The following is a 16,461-nucleotide window of genomic DNA, read 5'->3' on the forward strand; positions in this document are numbered from 1 at the left end:
CACACTCTGGATCCGTGGTTTATCGTTTCATTGTTTGGGGGTGTTGGGCACATGTATGAACTTTGGGCAGGTTGGATTTGCCTTGTGTCGGGTAAGTACCTCTTGCTGTGAAGTGTATGGGTTGTACTGCTGTGAAGGGTTGTGGGAGAGTTACAGGGTGGGTGGAGTGGGTGGGTATGTAACTGTGCCCTTTCTTCCCTTTTTTAGTAGGTTGCGGTTCTTACCGTTGTTGTCTTCGTCGGCGGTCTCGGTCGTGGAGGTATATGTCAAGCAGAAGGGCCGGCATGATCTGCAACTCTCTCTCCATGTCTGCTTTGGCGTTTTGTGTGAGCCTCCGGTCAGTGTTTCCTTATATTTGGTTAGTGTCCGCCTGGCTTTGCGTGGGGGTGGTTCCCGCCCCGGAACTGATGGCGATCTAGTGCTTCATTATTTGATGGGCGGGTAGGGCCTTTCCGTTGGCCTGTGGGCGGGCTCTGCCGTCGTTGTTGGCACTCCTCTGCTGGCAGTGAGTGGTTTTCAGGATGCCTGTGTTTAAGTTGGTTCATTATTTGACGGTTCGGACCACACATCTGTTGGCGGTTGTAACCGCCATAGCCGGCGGTGTGGTGTTTACTGCCGTGTTCATAATGAGGGCCTTTGTTTTCATCAGCAATTGGGCTTCAGCACTTTGTTTTTCTGTGCATTTATATAACTGGATACTCTGTCCCTGTCAGCTGAAGCAACCGTGCAGGGTTGGGGGCGCCTCAATGATGGAAAAGTTCTGTGGAGATTGATTAGGAGGCATCACCCGCTTGCCTTCAGAACTGGACAATGGACTCAGCCTGGTATTACTGGATACAGAGATAAGAAAGGGAGAGGAGAGTGGTGTTTACCTCCCTTTGGCAATTCATGATTCCTTGCATGTGAGAGACATTACATTTATTGTGGCAGCAACAAGGAAAAGTGAGTGTTGCAAATATTATTGAGTCTGAATATTATTTTACTGATATGCATGTGGCTCTTTTATTACCATGAGATGTTATGCACTGGAATCAATATGAACTGTAAACAAAACTGTGGTGATGTGACGCTATTTAACATTATCATAATATAACACTACAGTATAAAGATTGGAATGACATTATTGGTATTGTGAATCAATTTTAGTTCCACATGGGGCACAGGAGTCAGGCTGGAAGGCCTGTTGCCCTTTTTACCTAATAACCTTTTACCTACTTAGCATGCTCTGTTTTATTTCACTTATTTCATTATTTCTTTTAGCACTTCACAGCTGCCTACATTTTATAAGAAATGTTTTGCTTTTGCTTATCAGTGCCAATTCTGAGAAGGCGTCATTATCAGTGATGTACGTAGGTATTGTCATCATGTCCCTTTCTCACTTATGTTTGACAGGTACATGAGGCACACTTGTTAGGGATTGTTTATGTAATTGCCAACACAAGTCTGCCACATTATCAGTTGTTTAGGAACATACCTGAGTCAGGGATCCTACAAGAGCCGTATAAATACATCTCACACAGACATGGTCATTAGAGAGATTCCTTCCAGATGCCATCTATGCTGCATGTCACATTGCTGCAGAACTCAGCCTTTGTGTCTCACGGAGTCTGACCTAGAGACCTCCTTTCAAGGTAATGAGGGAAGAGGGGTGCTTCTCATGGACATGGTACAGGCAGATTAGGGTTTATCACACCTAGCTCTCATTAGAGTAGAGATTAGGTGTTCTTTGATAGGACTTGGATATCTTATGTTCATTGCAATATGGTGGGGTTTTCATATTCACAACTCTCATCTTCATGATTTTGCTTTTATTATTATTCATTATCCTAATTATTGCAATATATGCATTTTACAGTAGATTGCAGTCTTTTCAATAAATATATTGAAAACTCTCCCTCATCTCCTTCATTGCCTATGTCTGTATGAGACTTACTGCTAATGAGAGAAAAGGGTAACTTCTGTTCCACCATGACTCCCCTGAGAAATCGCATCTAGAGTGCATGCGTAAGGCTGCCAGAAATCACCTTTACTGTCTGAGTTTTGGTGAGGTACTGCTTGTGAGCCTGGAGAGTTGGGCCGACAGGTGCAACTTGTTAGAGGAGTGACTCAGTCGCTTACAAGCAGACGTACTGTCACCCGTAAACCAGCAGTCTTGCAAAGGAGTGAGAGTCCAACTACAACAGCGGTGCATTTTGGGCAGTTCTTTGTAAAATGCATGCTACGCACCTGTGAACAAGGCAAGAGAGCTGAAATGCATCAGGATGATGGGTTGCAGCCACTTTCAACATGAAATAAACGCTTTGTTTTTGGGCTTCGGCTCTTTGTTTTTCTGTGGATTTACAGAATGGGATACTCCATCCTCGTCTGATGAAGCCACCCTGCAGGGCGGGGGCCCTGTTGATGGAGAGGCTTTGTGGAGATTGATTAGGGTGCATGACCTGCCTGCCTTCAGTAATGGACAATGGATTTAGCCTGGTATTACTGGATACAGCATTGAGAAAGGGAGAGCAGAGAGGTGTTTCTCTCCCTTTGGCAAGTTCTGTTTCCTTGGGTGTGAGAGGCGTTACATGTATTGTGGCACAATCAAGGAACAAGCCAGTGTTGCAAAGATTATTTTGCTGATATGCATGTAGCTCTTTTATTACCATGAGATGTTATGCACTGGAACCAATATGAACAGTAAACAAAACTGTGATGATGTGAAGCTCTTCGACATTAGCATAACACTACAGTATAAAGATTACCATGACATTATTGGTGCGTTTTGGGAATTGTTGGACTGTTACAAAGTCACATGGCAATATGAGTTTAAAACCACGTTATTTGTAAAATGAATAACATGCACCTGTGAACAAGGCAAGAGAGCCGAAACGCGTCAGGATGATGGGTTATAGACACTTTCAGCATGAAATAAATGCCTGGACTTTGGCATTTTGCATAAGTATGTGTATATATATATATATATACATATCTCAAAAGGGCATTCCAGTTACACTTTTTCTGATGCATATATGTCAATAGGGCAGCCAAATGTTTTAAATGCATGTTTTAGTTACCAGTGTGTGAAATTTCTTTACATATGCTTTTACATAATTATGCAAATTTACAGGAAGATTATGTCAGATTACATGAAATGAAAATCCATCATTTTGCATTATATTTCAGCACAAAATGAGACCTCAAGTCAATTTTTGGTGCACGGACATATTTATACAAAAGCAGTGCAAACAACAGCTGCTTCTGTTCTGTTGTTCCTGTGCATTTGCAGTAAATTCTTACTGCAAGATGCACATGTGTGGTAATATTTTTACTGCAAATGCGTCATAATTATGTGAAGTGGTATAAAATATAACTTGGGAATTTCGCCAAACAAGCATACTGCAAAATTCCAGAAACTACGTGAACTACGGTCTGCTTTTATTTCACTATTAATTTGCATCTGAGGTTTGGAGAATCCATTAAACCTTGAAGGTATATATTAAATAAATGTAGTTTGGGCTTACAAACTCAAATGTTTACTCTGATTTGAGTTTACTATTTCCATTTACTGAATTTTGCTTAGTGGGATACTTTGTACCTAATGAAAGAATAGTGTTGGAATGAAATGCCTGATTCAATTAAAACAAGTCTCACCTGTTTGAGACGTGTCAGAGATTGTACAGTGAGGAACAATAATGTTGCACTGGAATGTGGCTCTGAATAACTACCAGTGGCTGAGAGGAATCCATGCATTCCATCCATCATTTTTTGCCCTCCTTAGTGTGGAGCACTAAGTGGGGCAGGTATTCAAAGACATTAGACCCATTTCACAGCAATGTGTAAAATTCAAAGTGTGTCTCGCAGACGAGGCCCAGAAATTCTAAAACTTGATGTGGTTGAGTGTATTCAAAAACGGAAGAGACATGTGCCAGTAGTTCGTCTGACCTCTCTCTTTTTCAGTCAGGTCAATTCTGATCTGTATATGGTTGGTCCCTCATTTACATATTATTGATCCCTGTCTGTAACTGCACAGTGAAGTAAAGAGTGTTGGACTGGAATGCGACCTAGAGCAATTACATAACTCCAAGAACGATTCATGCACTCCACAAACCACATTTCATTCAAGTCCGACCTTTCTTATTTTAATATCTTTGTGCAGTCGTCCTTTCAGTTATTACAAATTTAAATAGAGCTCTCATAAAAAGAGAGTAGAGATAGCAGGAGTGCAATGCAGTTATGTTTGTGCTAAATACAGCTCGAGTCACACTCTGTTCCTTTTATGAGGAGGCATTTGTCAGGCTAAAATACTCTGCTGTCTAGATAGGCATTCTGGAATAGTATTGACATGAGGTAAGGGCTTGACAATATGACCATTATTTGGACCCTGACCACCGGACCGCCAAGACAGCGGTGGTGAGGACGCCACCTAGCCGGCGGCCTCCCCACCACCGTATTATGAAGTCCCCGCAGGGCCGGATGGCGTAAACAGTGTGGTGGTATTGGCTCTCAGGGAGAGACAAGGCCAATCCCACCCCACTGTTGGTGCCACCAGTACACTCAGAATGTGCACTATCGCTAGGGCAGACAGTGTGCATTCCAAGTGTGCTGACAGAGGGACCTCTCACTGTCCACAACATGAGAATGGGCAGTGCAGGGGCCCCTCTGTGGCCCCGTCTCTGTATTTGTGCCAGCCGTAAAAGGCCAGTGGAAGCGCAAGATGTGATCAGCACGGCTTAGACAAGAGCAGACCCCTTTCATCTTTTGGCTAGATCGGATTCACCTGAGACTTGAAGAGGTGCAAGCCTTTCTATCTTTAATCTGGTTGAGTGGCTTCATGCTACGCACACCTCTATCAGAACTTCTACTGAGGTTTCTGTTATGGTGACACTTTCTGATTATTTCCAACTTTCTATATTTCCTGAGCAATAATTAGGACTTCCATTATAGCTTAGTTAGAATATTTAGATTAAATTAGTTTTCAAATTATTAGACAAGTAGACTGCGACTTTTATACAGACAGATTATGTTCCTCATCTTTTGTATTGCTGCAACCAAGATTCTTGTTTACCTTATGCTTGTACAAATTAATCTGTTTCTGTGCTTTACTTCACCTTTGGTGATTTCGTATTTATATAGTGTGTTCTTGAGACTTAGTTACATAGGTTTGGCCTTAAATTTGTTATACATTGTTTAACTTTAATTTCCAACTCTGAGATTTAATGTGTGACCAAATAGGTTACACTGTTAATTCATTTGAACTGTTGATTTAACTCCCTTTACCCCTCGAGACTCCTAAAAGGTCCGTCAAGGTAAGAGAAATTAGAAAGTGGACCAGAAGCGTTATCACATCTCAATAATACTGCTGCTGAAATAAAGCTTTTCCAGACTCCTGAATACATGAATCTTTCATCCCCTAGGACTATTACCTGAAGCATTTTGCCCCAGCTTTTATATATATGACATCTGTTTTATGTTTTACCAAATAATATGTGTTGAGCCACGTTCTGTATTTTATTCATCATATCCTCATAATGCCTGAGACAATGATTGTCAGGACACTTTTCCTGCCCAATAGGCCTCAACATATCAATTATCTCATTCACCATTACCAAGCAATTAATTATTCTGATCATAGAAAGTTCCATTTCCCATAAGGCATTACTAAATTAGGTTTCAACCTAATTTGAGGTTTAATTCTCAAAGTCATCCTACGGAAGTGAATGGTTGCATTGTAGGTGATAGAAGAGTTTGATTAAGGCATGCAGTACGCACAAACCTTCTTAGTCATGGACCTCTCCTGCTAGTGTATGTGTTACCACCTACACATGTTAAGGTTCTATTTCAGGGCCTACGCAGGAAATAAATAATGCAAGAGAATTGACAGAATAGCAGCCAGCAAGGGCAATGATCTGTAGGGAGAACAATTGCTGCCAATGGACATCGGGAATGGATGGTCATGCGTCCTGTAGCCCTTGAGGACACAATGTTGTGGTTCCGGGTAGGCTAGGTGAAGGCCTAAAACAGCACCTCGTGTTAACAGGCCCCAGGAGCAATGCAGGCCCGAGATGGGGGTTGGAAGAGAGCAGAGACCAAGCAGGCCACTGAGATTTGTCTGCATGCACAACGTCACAGTATGTTGTCAAAATGTCGGTTCTGGGCTCAGTCAGGGAGAGTCAATGCTTGGAAGCGTTGGTGCCATAGCCAGATGGAGACATTCACCACCTGGCTATGGCCCAATCGACATTTGGCTGTGGATGACGTCAGGGATAGTACTACATTTTGGCAGACCCAGGTGGCAACGCCGCCCTGAACTGGCTGCTGAAGGAAAAGGCCATCTAGGAAGGGCTGCGGTTCCTAGTCTATGCACAATGAGTCCATTTGTAAGAGGTAGTCTGCTGTCCAACATTAATCCCTTTGGCTGAGACCAGGAGAGACACTCCGGTAACACTTAGAACCAGGCAGAGGCAGTGTTAATGTCATTGCTGCCTTGCCCTGGCTCTATGACTTCAGCTTCTTAAGTCTACTTAATGTGACATGTGAATTTATTCCGTGTCAAATGGAACAACCCTGCGTACCTCAAAGTGGAAAAAAGTGCTGTCTTTCAACAAAGAAAGGATTTGTTATGTGTCCAACTACTTCCAGCCTATGGTTCCATTTCTCGAATAATACCCTAGAAAAATGTCCACGACTGGTGTATGCATATCAATCAGTATGTAAATAAGTCACAGCTGTCACTAAAGTGGTAATGATCAAAACGTGTGTCGTGCTAAATGCGGAGTATGCACAAATTCCGAAAGCTCGCATATTTTTTGTCCCAGGTACGCAAAGCATGTCAAACACAAATATCGACTTTAATAATGGCAATATTAAGACACAGCCATCCTCTTGTAAATTATATGAAGTATTTATTTATTGGGTTTTCTACTTTGATGGTACTATATTATTCACAAACACCAACTGAAAAATGAGTGGTCTACATTTCTACACAGCATATTTTTCCTAATTGTATTTGACAGCGTGATTTCTCAATAGGGATGCCTGTTATCAACAAATTTGCTTCATATGGGTTATTTTCTTTAACACTCTGTTCCATTAACGTCTCGCAATGTCCAAACACCATTTAATCAAAGAAAACGATAGAATTGTCGAACGCTGCTCACATTCTATTGCTTGTGTGGGTCTGCCTACTGTCCAATTAATTTTCTCATGCCCTTTTCGGTGGGATCATTCTGGTTTCATTGTGCTTTCCACTAGCCTTCTTAAAGTGCAGCTCTGTGGTTAGCATGCAACCCCATTTTGTAAAACGCCCCTTTGATATGATGTGCGAGTTTTGCTGCATCAGGCAGGTGATTGTTTTTATTTTCATGTCGTGCAATCAGATGTCTAATAATGCCCTGTTTGTAACTTCAAGCAGTTCATGTCACAGAGCTACATACTTCACGCATCTGCTGACGTCCCTTTCTGCATGTGGCCTAAATATTTCGTCTTTTCCAACTCGTGGGGTTCGATGTAAACCGACTGGCGACACATCGTCACCAATGCTCCTGTGACCTTGAGCTTGGACTGTTTCTCATTAGCCCTTTGTACCTCTGTCTCTGAAAGGTACTTCCCAGCAGATGTCCAACGTGCTGCTCTACTCGGCCACTAGGGCTCTATTAAGCGTGTGCTGTCTGAATTGTATTGTCTGGAGTCTAATTTGAAATGTTTCTTTTGATAAACCAAGACACTGTGGACTGGCACTCAGGTGGGTTAGGGGAAGACTTTCTCCCAAGGTGACTGAGAGGGACCGGCGTGTGCGCGGATATGTGCCGGTATGCTGTCTTCCAAGGGCGTGGCGCGTGCCAAGCATGTCTCACTAATGGGGACACGCGCCTCGGGTTTCGCTCCCTGTAGAATTGTGACGGTCCCAGAGCTCGTAAATTTGAGAACAACTCAAACACTGCATTTAGTTAGAACACATCTTCATTAATTCACGGCACAATTCTATATTTTGCAATTTCTCTGGTGGTTCTGACTGTGGGTTGGCTGTTGAAAGATTTAATTATGAAGATAGAAACAAAGACCGCCTCAATCTACTTTTTGCTGTATTGCAGCTTTATTTACTGAGTGCTCCGTATTTAGGTGTGGATGAAGTTATTTTTCTTAATACAAAAGCCATTCAAGACAGCCATGGGAGTATCCACTAAATTAAAATACCCCCCACGTTGAACCAAACCTCTCATGGCACCAAGCAAGCAAAGCAAGTCATCGTGACTCTCCCCAGAAGAGCTCTTCTGTTTCTTCTATCCAAGTAGCTATCCATTCATCCTTCCATTCACACACTGATAACCACCATTTCACATTTACATTTGTTCATCCATTCAATCTTTCATCCATTCTTTCATCATTCTGTCCCTCCGTTTATCCATCTGCCCTTTCTTATCTAATTGTATCCATTTATCTCCAAATCTATCCATCAAACCCATCAATTCGCTCACCCATCCATCAATCCATCCATCAATCCTTTCACTCATCATTCTTCCATCCATCCTTTTACTCACCCATCCATTCATACATCCACCTTTTCACGCATCCATCCACCCTTTTCCTCATGCATACAAACTTTCACTCATCATCCATCCACCGTTTCATCATCCATCCATCCTCCCTTTCACTCATCCATCCATCCTCCCTTTCACTCATCCATCCATTCTTCCACTCATCCATCCTTACATCATCCTTTCATTCAACCATCCATCCTTTCACTCATCCATCCATTCTTTCACCCACTCATCCTCCCTTGCACTTTTCCATCATCCCTTTCACTCTGCTATCTATCCTTTCAGTCACCCATCCAAACTTCTGCCCATCCATCCATTTACCCCTTCACTCATCCATCCACCCATCAATCAGTACATCCATCCACTCCTTCCCTCATCCATCCACCCTTTCACTCACAGATCCATCCAATCATCCATTCTGCCTTTCACTCATTGATCCACCCATACACCCACCCACCTATCAATCTATCCATTTACCCTTTCACTCATCCATGCATTCATCCATTCATCATCCATCTATCCACCCATCCTTTCACTCATCCATCCACCCTTTCCTCACAAATCCATCCTTGGATACATCCTTTCACTCACTCACAGACTCACTTACCCACCCTTTCACATTAATAATGAGGCTTTATCTGCCGAGTTACAGATAGAAGAGGCCTATAAAGAACTCAGCCTCTGCTGTCGCTGCTAAAGCAGGAGGTTCACAATGCCCCTGGGGACAGCATCCCAGTGTATTTCCAAATTTCAAATGTCATGCGATAAATGTGTAGAGATATAGGGCCAGATGTATCAAAGGGTTTTACCCATTCTGTGTCTATGGGAAAATGTGTTCGTACATATGGCCCATAGTGTTTGAGAAGGTCCCATGTGAATGTGTCTACCATGCTTAAAGAGATTTGTCAGACTTATGAGTGGGAGTAACTCTCAGTCACATATAGTCCATCCCTCCTAATTATAGCCATTGGTTCTGTCTGCTTATTGTGGGATCATCTTGGAAAGAACCACGTCTTCACTAACTTGCCAGTTTCTGGTCTTTATCACTTGCCTGTACCATACTCCTTATGAACTCCATAAGTCAGTTGCTCATTGTATGTTGCTTGTGTGTGGTGGATTTTGGGAAGCTAGTTTTCAGTATAGCAGACCAGGTCTCAACAATGTTGGACTCAGTACATAGTACACTTACAAAGAATGTTAAAGTGGTTTATCTCCTATGTAACGCATACATGAAGTTTGAAAAAGGTTCTTGCTTCAAGCGGATTTCATTGAAGATCCTTGAGTAATGGGGAGACATGAGTTATAACATTAGTAGAGACTTATGAGTAACTTTGAAATGAGACCTAAAAGCTTTAATCTGATCAGGGCTTTAATCAAGACAAAATTAGTCCTCCAATGTTTTCACTTCCAGATAGAGCTGAGGGTCATCAGTGTATTGATGGATGCAATGCCCGAGTCTTTTAGGAAGTCACTTAAAGTGTCAATATACAGATTAAACAGGAGTGTTAAGCAATGGATCCTTGTGAAATACCATGCAGGTTATGGAATTTGGGGAGAGTGGTGGTTGAGCCTGTTCGTTTCCATGTGTCTGGTGCAGAGGTAAAAAGAGAATCATTTTAGTACAGGATCTTCAACATCAAGCCGTTTCTGTAGGATATTAAGCGTTTTTATAACCTCTGGTATCAAATGCTGCTGAGAAGTAAAGATGTACATTTTTGACCTAACATCCTTGGCGTGGTTTCCCATAACGTTTTTGTCTCTGAACTCCTGTTTTTCTGACTTAATTTTTGCTGGCTTTTAGGATTCTGGGCACTTTACCACTACTGACCAGTGCTAAACTGCAATTGGTCTGTACTCTAAACATTGTAAAATTGGCTCCTCCACAAATGGCATATTTAGTTTACTTGTAAGTCCCTTGTAAAGTGCACTATATGTACCTGTAAATTAAATGCTACTAGTTGGCTTGCTTCACTGATTGTGCGACCCACTACAGTTGTCTTTCAAATATGTCTCAGGCCTGCTACTGCAGAGCGGATGTGATAAGTTTTAAACTGTCACTCCGACCTGGCAAGTGCACCACCTGTCAGGCTCAAATCTTCCTGTTTATTACATATGTCACCCCTAAGGTGGGCCCTGGTTCACCCCAAGGGCAGGGGCTAACCAGACCGGAGATAGGAGACAGGAGACAGGAGAGAGGCTTGAGTGTGGGGAAAGGGGCACAGCCTTTAGGATGGCCCGGAAATGGTCAGCACCATTAGAACTGAAAAAGGTGAAGCACTCTTGTACATGTAGGGCAGGCACATAGTGGAAGGCCTCTGGATAGATAGGCCACCAAGGAGCCCCAGTTGTATTCAATTTTCTTATAGTTGTCTAAGAGGATATATGCCATTCTTTCCATAGTGATAGCCTGCCAGAGTCAGGCATGCCACTGAGTCAACAATGGTGCTTCTTTCCTCTTCCAGGAAGTCACAGTGCAGGCTTTGCTGCACCAAGGCACAATCACCATAATGCCCGGTCACCAGATGTTTGGTACTTAAGGAAGTCATCATGCAATCCAAGGAGGGCAAAGCTAGGGGAATACGGGACCAGAAAACCTAGGATGTCTTTGATTTGGGCCTATATCTCAGTCCAAAATGGGCAAATGGTTGGGCAGTCCCACCAAACATGATGAAAGTCCCCCAGCAACCCACACCCACTCCAGCAGAGATCCGATGTGGCTGGGAAGATTTTTTTTTCAGCTTGGTAGAGTAAAGGTATCAGTCAAAAGGTACTTTATAGTACACCTCTCTCATACCTATAGAATAATTAAATTTAGGAATGTCTCTCGAGAGTTTGCACTACTTCGTGTCTGGGATGTCTCTCTGAGAATTAGTTCCCAAAAGGCGAAGTGGCAGGGCTGCAGGTTGATAACTGTGGTAAGCAATAAAGAGCAGAGTAAGTGATGCATCCTCTCGGTCCCCCTGCTCATCTAATAAATTTTTCAATAGGGGTAAGCTCTCTAGTGGCGGCTGCCCTAATGTCTGGATGGAGTACCCAATGTTTCAGTTGTGTGGAACAATAGCCTTCTGAGTCTCGAAGGTGGAAGTCTCACTGTCAGTTTTCAAAAGTGAGGATGTCTCAGCTGTGAAAGAAGTCAGAAATGGTAAGGCATCCCCCCTCCCTAAGTGAGTTGAAGGGCCCTGGCTGAAGGGCGGGGGGAATGCTGGATTGTAATGAATCAGAGAGCATAGGGAAGGAAAAGTGGTCCACTCTGTAGATCTGTTTACCTCATCCCAGACTTCAACTGTTGTTTCGGTGGGGTACTAAGGTACGTGTTGGGAGGGCAATCAACCTTCTGTTTCCACAGTACATCCCATATATGTCTCCCCAACACTGCCCTGTCCATGTGTACCAATTTATATCTGACTCACACAGTGATCACTAAAAGATCACTCTCAGCTGTGCTGGTTTGTGATATAAGTGGAAATCCTGCATGGTTAATGATGATGACCTTTTTGGGCCATTGAAAAGGGGAATTAGCCACTAAGGCTTCCCTGTTGTGGTCTGGAAGGGTGTGATTAAGTAGAACAGATCTGTGTAGGTTGATGAGGAATCCTGCTACCCCTTCATATATTTTAAGTTCATCTTGCAGGGCCTCCAGCAAAGTCTAAGGAAAAGCGAGCGACAGCAACACATCATCTGAGAATAAAAATATTTTATGTTCTGTAGATCTAAAAAAAGACATCGAATGGAGGGAGTTATGTGCTTTTTGGCCACCAGGAGTTCAATACTAAGGGCAAATAAACGTTGGGAAAGGGGACACCCCTGTCTCACCCTTCTCCCCAGTCAAAAGAGATCAGAGCCCCCTTCATTGACCAAGACTCGAGCTTGTGACTTGATATAATTGTCCAGTATCATGGCTATTAATTGGTCATAGATGCCAATCTGTTGCAAAGTATGGAATAGAAAGGACCAATCCACCCTCTCAGTGACAAGGGCCAATAAGATTGCCAGTAAGACTTTTTCAGTTGCTTTTTTGACCAGGTGGATCACTTTAAGCAAATTGTCATGCAATTGTCTGCCTTTGATAAAGCCAGACTGATAGGGGTGTATCAGATTAGAAATTATGTCATCTAGTCTGGAAGCCAATTTCTGCGAGTATAACTTGGCATTCAGATTGAGCAACGCAATAGGTCTATATGAACCACAGGACTGTAGGTCTTTGCCCAGTTTCGGGATAACCAATTGTAATGCTTCAGTCATGGAGGGGGTGACACACTAGATTCAGCCATGTGGTTAAATAGAGCCATCAGGTGCGGTACCAAGTCAGGGCTAAAAGTTTTATAGAATTGGGCTGTGAGCCCATCTGGCCCTGGTAATTTATGGAGTTTCAGTGCTTCCTGGACCTCGTCTTTGCTTATATGTCCCTCCAGAATTTCGTTTTGGCAATACAATTCAGTCACCTGGGGGAGTTCCCCTCTAGGTAACCTAGTTGGGCTCGGTATAGAGTTGTTCTGAGACAGCCAGTGCACCGGACTCCCGAGTAATGCTGCCTTTGTATTATTTCTAAGGCTTGACCCTGAGTTGCAGTGCCAAGTGTGACCTCACCTTATTTCCCTGTTCATAAGTTGTGCGTTTAAGAAGTAAAAGAGTAAATTCAGTTCTATTAATGTATATTGCGTTGAGCTTCCCTCTCTGGGCTGTGACTTTCCATTGTAGTGCTTGAGTTGGGTTGCCTTTATGGGCCTGTCCTGTTCTCTGATCTTCTGCCTCGAGTACAAGTTTATCTTGTGATTTCTGTTCCTTTTCGGTGGAGACAAGTGTGATATATTTTGCTCGTATTACTGCTTTAAATGTATCCCAATTGTTTGAAAAAGTAGTGTCCCATGGTTATTCAATTGGAAATATTTTCTAATGGCTTTACAAAGGTTGTCACTCAAGAGGCGATTTCTAGTAAGTGAGCCAGGGAAATCCCATTGGTGCTAATTGGGCATTGGCATGTCCCAATCTAACATCAACACTACAGGAGCATTGTCAGGGAGGGTGAGGGGATGGAATGAGGCCTCCGTAACCATCTGGGTCAGGGACTGACTAAGGCTCACATAGGGCCTCCTTATTACCCTGGCTGTCTTCTGACCGCAATGGTTAATGTGGCGGTATTACCGCCAACAGGCTGGCAGTACATACCACCACATTATGAGATTGGCAGGTTGGCTGCAACCAAACCACTACCTCTACACTCATACCGCCATGGCGGTATGAGCCACCAGGCCGGAGATGTCTATCTCCGAAATGGGCACTTTTTTCTGATGCTAAACCTTGCCTACTTATTTAAGTAACTAGAGCTTAGCGTCAGAAACCTTGGATGATTGCATGGGAACACCCATGCACCACCCATGATCGCCACCTTGGTGCTAAGTAATGCAAAGCAGCAATATGCACTGCTTTGTGCTACTTTTGAGTGAATTCCCAGCGCTAAACAAGTTGAGCACTGGAAAGTAAATCAGTGAAAAAAGACTTAGCGTTGTTTTACGTCACTTCCATGATGCAAACACAGCACTGAGTGCTACAATTTGAGAAAAAAAAACAGGGACCAGGGCACTCTGAGTCTCTATAATAAATATATAGTCCAAAATGAGTAGAGTTGCAAGGAGTGCTTAATCCAAGAACAGACAACAGCCAACACGTGTTTCGTCCTAGCGGACTTTTTCAAGGCTGAAACATAAACAGATGGCAATTCTTATACATGAGATGATACAATGTATGAGGATCTGTCGCATGGATACACATTTTTGCACGAGGGATGAACCCTTTAGAATACACGAATATTCGACCAGAAAGGCGATACCCCATTGTTTGAACAATAAAGCAATTATAGTAAACTTCTTTAAACTTTTTTTAAAAACAAAGGGAAGATAGTGCACGTGAATGAGATAGGTGAAAACCACCTCGAGGTGCCTGTTCAAAGTGGGTAGAGAAGTTTCCCTTGTGCAATAGGGAAGCATGCAAATAAACCTTACATTTCAAACTGGTGTCCAAGACAGAGATAGATGCATGCATGGTAGGTGGCAGGTAGGAGGAAAAACCGTGTATGCAAGCCAAGATTAGAATAGGAGTACTACACAAACAGGTGGTAGTTACCTCATAGATTCAGACTTGGATGAAGAATAGTTTCACTAGGGCTGCTGTAGCCCCTAAAATATAGCATTGGTTCTAGGGGGAGAAACCAGATGAGACATGTTTATGCTACTGAAATATCATAGGCTGGGTAAACTGGATAAATCGGTAGGAAAAAAAAGTAGTAGTAACCTACCCAATGTAAATAGTCAGTCTTGCCATATTTTGTGGCTAGTGCTCCTGTCTTTGGCACTATGCGGCTTGCCGTACTCGTAAGTATTGGTCAACTAGTATATCCGTAGTTACATACGGTGATAGACACGGGGTCCCTCTGGGCCCAACCTGCAAAGAGTGACATAAAAAGAGTGGGTATATCAAGGAAAAATTGAGATGGCAACTCCAGCTAGTAGTCCAGAAATAGTATGAGAGCTGCTGCCTACACTCTCATTTTTGTTAAAAATAACTGGGTGGTTACACGTCTTCATCAATATAATTTGAGTGGTCTAAACTAGGCAATATTGTGTTCTCCTGGTGCTCGTAGTTAAGGCTGAGAAATACTAGAAAAAAGGAATCGTGCTATAATGGCCGCCAAAAACTGCAGGTCGCGGTAGAAGAGAGAAAAAGCCGTAATGGCCAAACTAGAGAAAAATAATAAATATAAACACACGTATCCGTCTCTCCATTATGGTTCATGAAGGACGTGGGCATGGTCAGCCTGGCTATATTTAAAAGAGCTGGAGAGTCCAGACTCGTTCTAATCTGGAATCCCCGTCAAAGTACTTGCATCAAACTAAGCGAAAAGAAGGGAAGATCTGCCCCGTCGGGGTTCCCGTAATTAATGCTCAGAAGGGATAAAGTAAGAAGGGAAACGAATGCCGGTGCGGTTCTGCGGCTGCTGGGACTGGACTGCACATACCTTATTTCTTTCAGTCACTATACGTTTAGTAATGCATCCATTAGTGCGGAGAGCGCAAGGACAGCGCGTGATAACGCTGTCTTGTTGCCGGTGTATTCTGCGTCCTGCAGATTGTCGGCGTCTATATGCGCGCGCTGAAAACATTAAAAAAGGACTACGACCTAGTCCGATAGAGCGCTTAGGGAGCCCTAGTGCAGATGGGCATTAGCAGGCGCCATGTTGGTGGTATTTCGGGTCAGATAGGAAATGTCCATATACAGTTAAAGAAAAACCTGCCAAGAGTTTGAAAAAAGGGGAGAGAGCTACAAAGGAAAGGACTGATACAATGGTATAAACATTGTAAACAGTATAGAAGGTGAAAGATAGTAGAGTGGATACGTGGCTCGTGTGTATTATAAAGGTGGATGTAAGTGAAAAAAGGAAAGATGAATATTACCCGATGCCAGCATGCTTGTATAGTGTTGCCATTATCCAACTGTTTTCGGCAAACCGTGCCATATGAGTATGAGAGGCATGTCACACATTTAAAATAGATCATAGATCTCTGTGTAGCGCAGACACAGTAACATTTTCGACATAAAAGAGATAAACGTAAGTAAACAGCCTCAAAAAAGGAACTAGTTAACATAGCAGTTTTTAACATTTTTTTTTTAATTTTATTTTTTACATTGTAAGAAAAACCGCCTGTGAATGGGGTGATAGTTGTTGATATGTTTTACAATATCAATAAAAAGGACACAATGCAAAGGAAAAAAATATCAATATATGCATCAAAAAAGAGAAATTGTGGTTATAAATACGTCGTGTAGTATCCAGAGTCAGTACAGACCAAATACACAAGGGACGACATCAATTATATACAGTGAAGAGCATCACAACAGCCCGCAGATGCTCATAAGAATACATGCAGGTCCTTGTGGATATTAAGGC

The sequence above is a fragment of the Pleurodeles waltl genome, chromosome 5 (assembly GCF_031143425.1).
Source record: "Pleurodeles waltl isolate 20211129_DDA chromosome 5, aPleWal1.hap1.20221129, whole genome shotgun sequence".
Lineage (NCBI taxonomy): Eukaryota > Metazoa > Chordata > Amphibia > Caudata > Salamandridae > Pleurodeles > Pleurodeles waltl.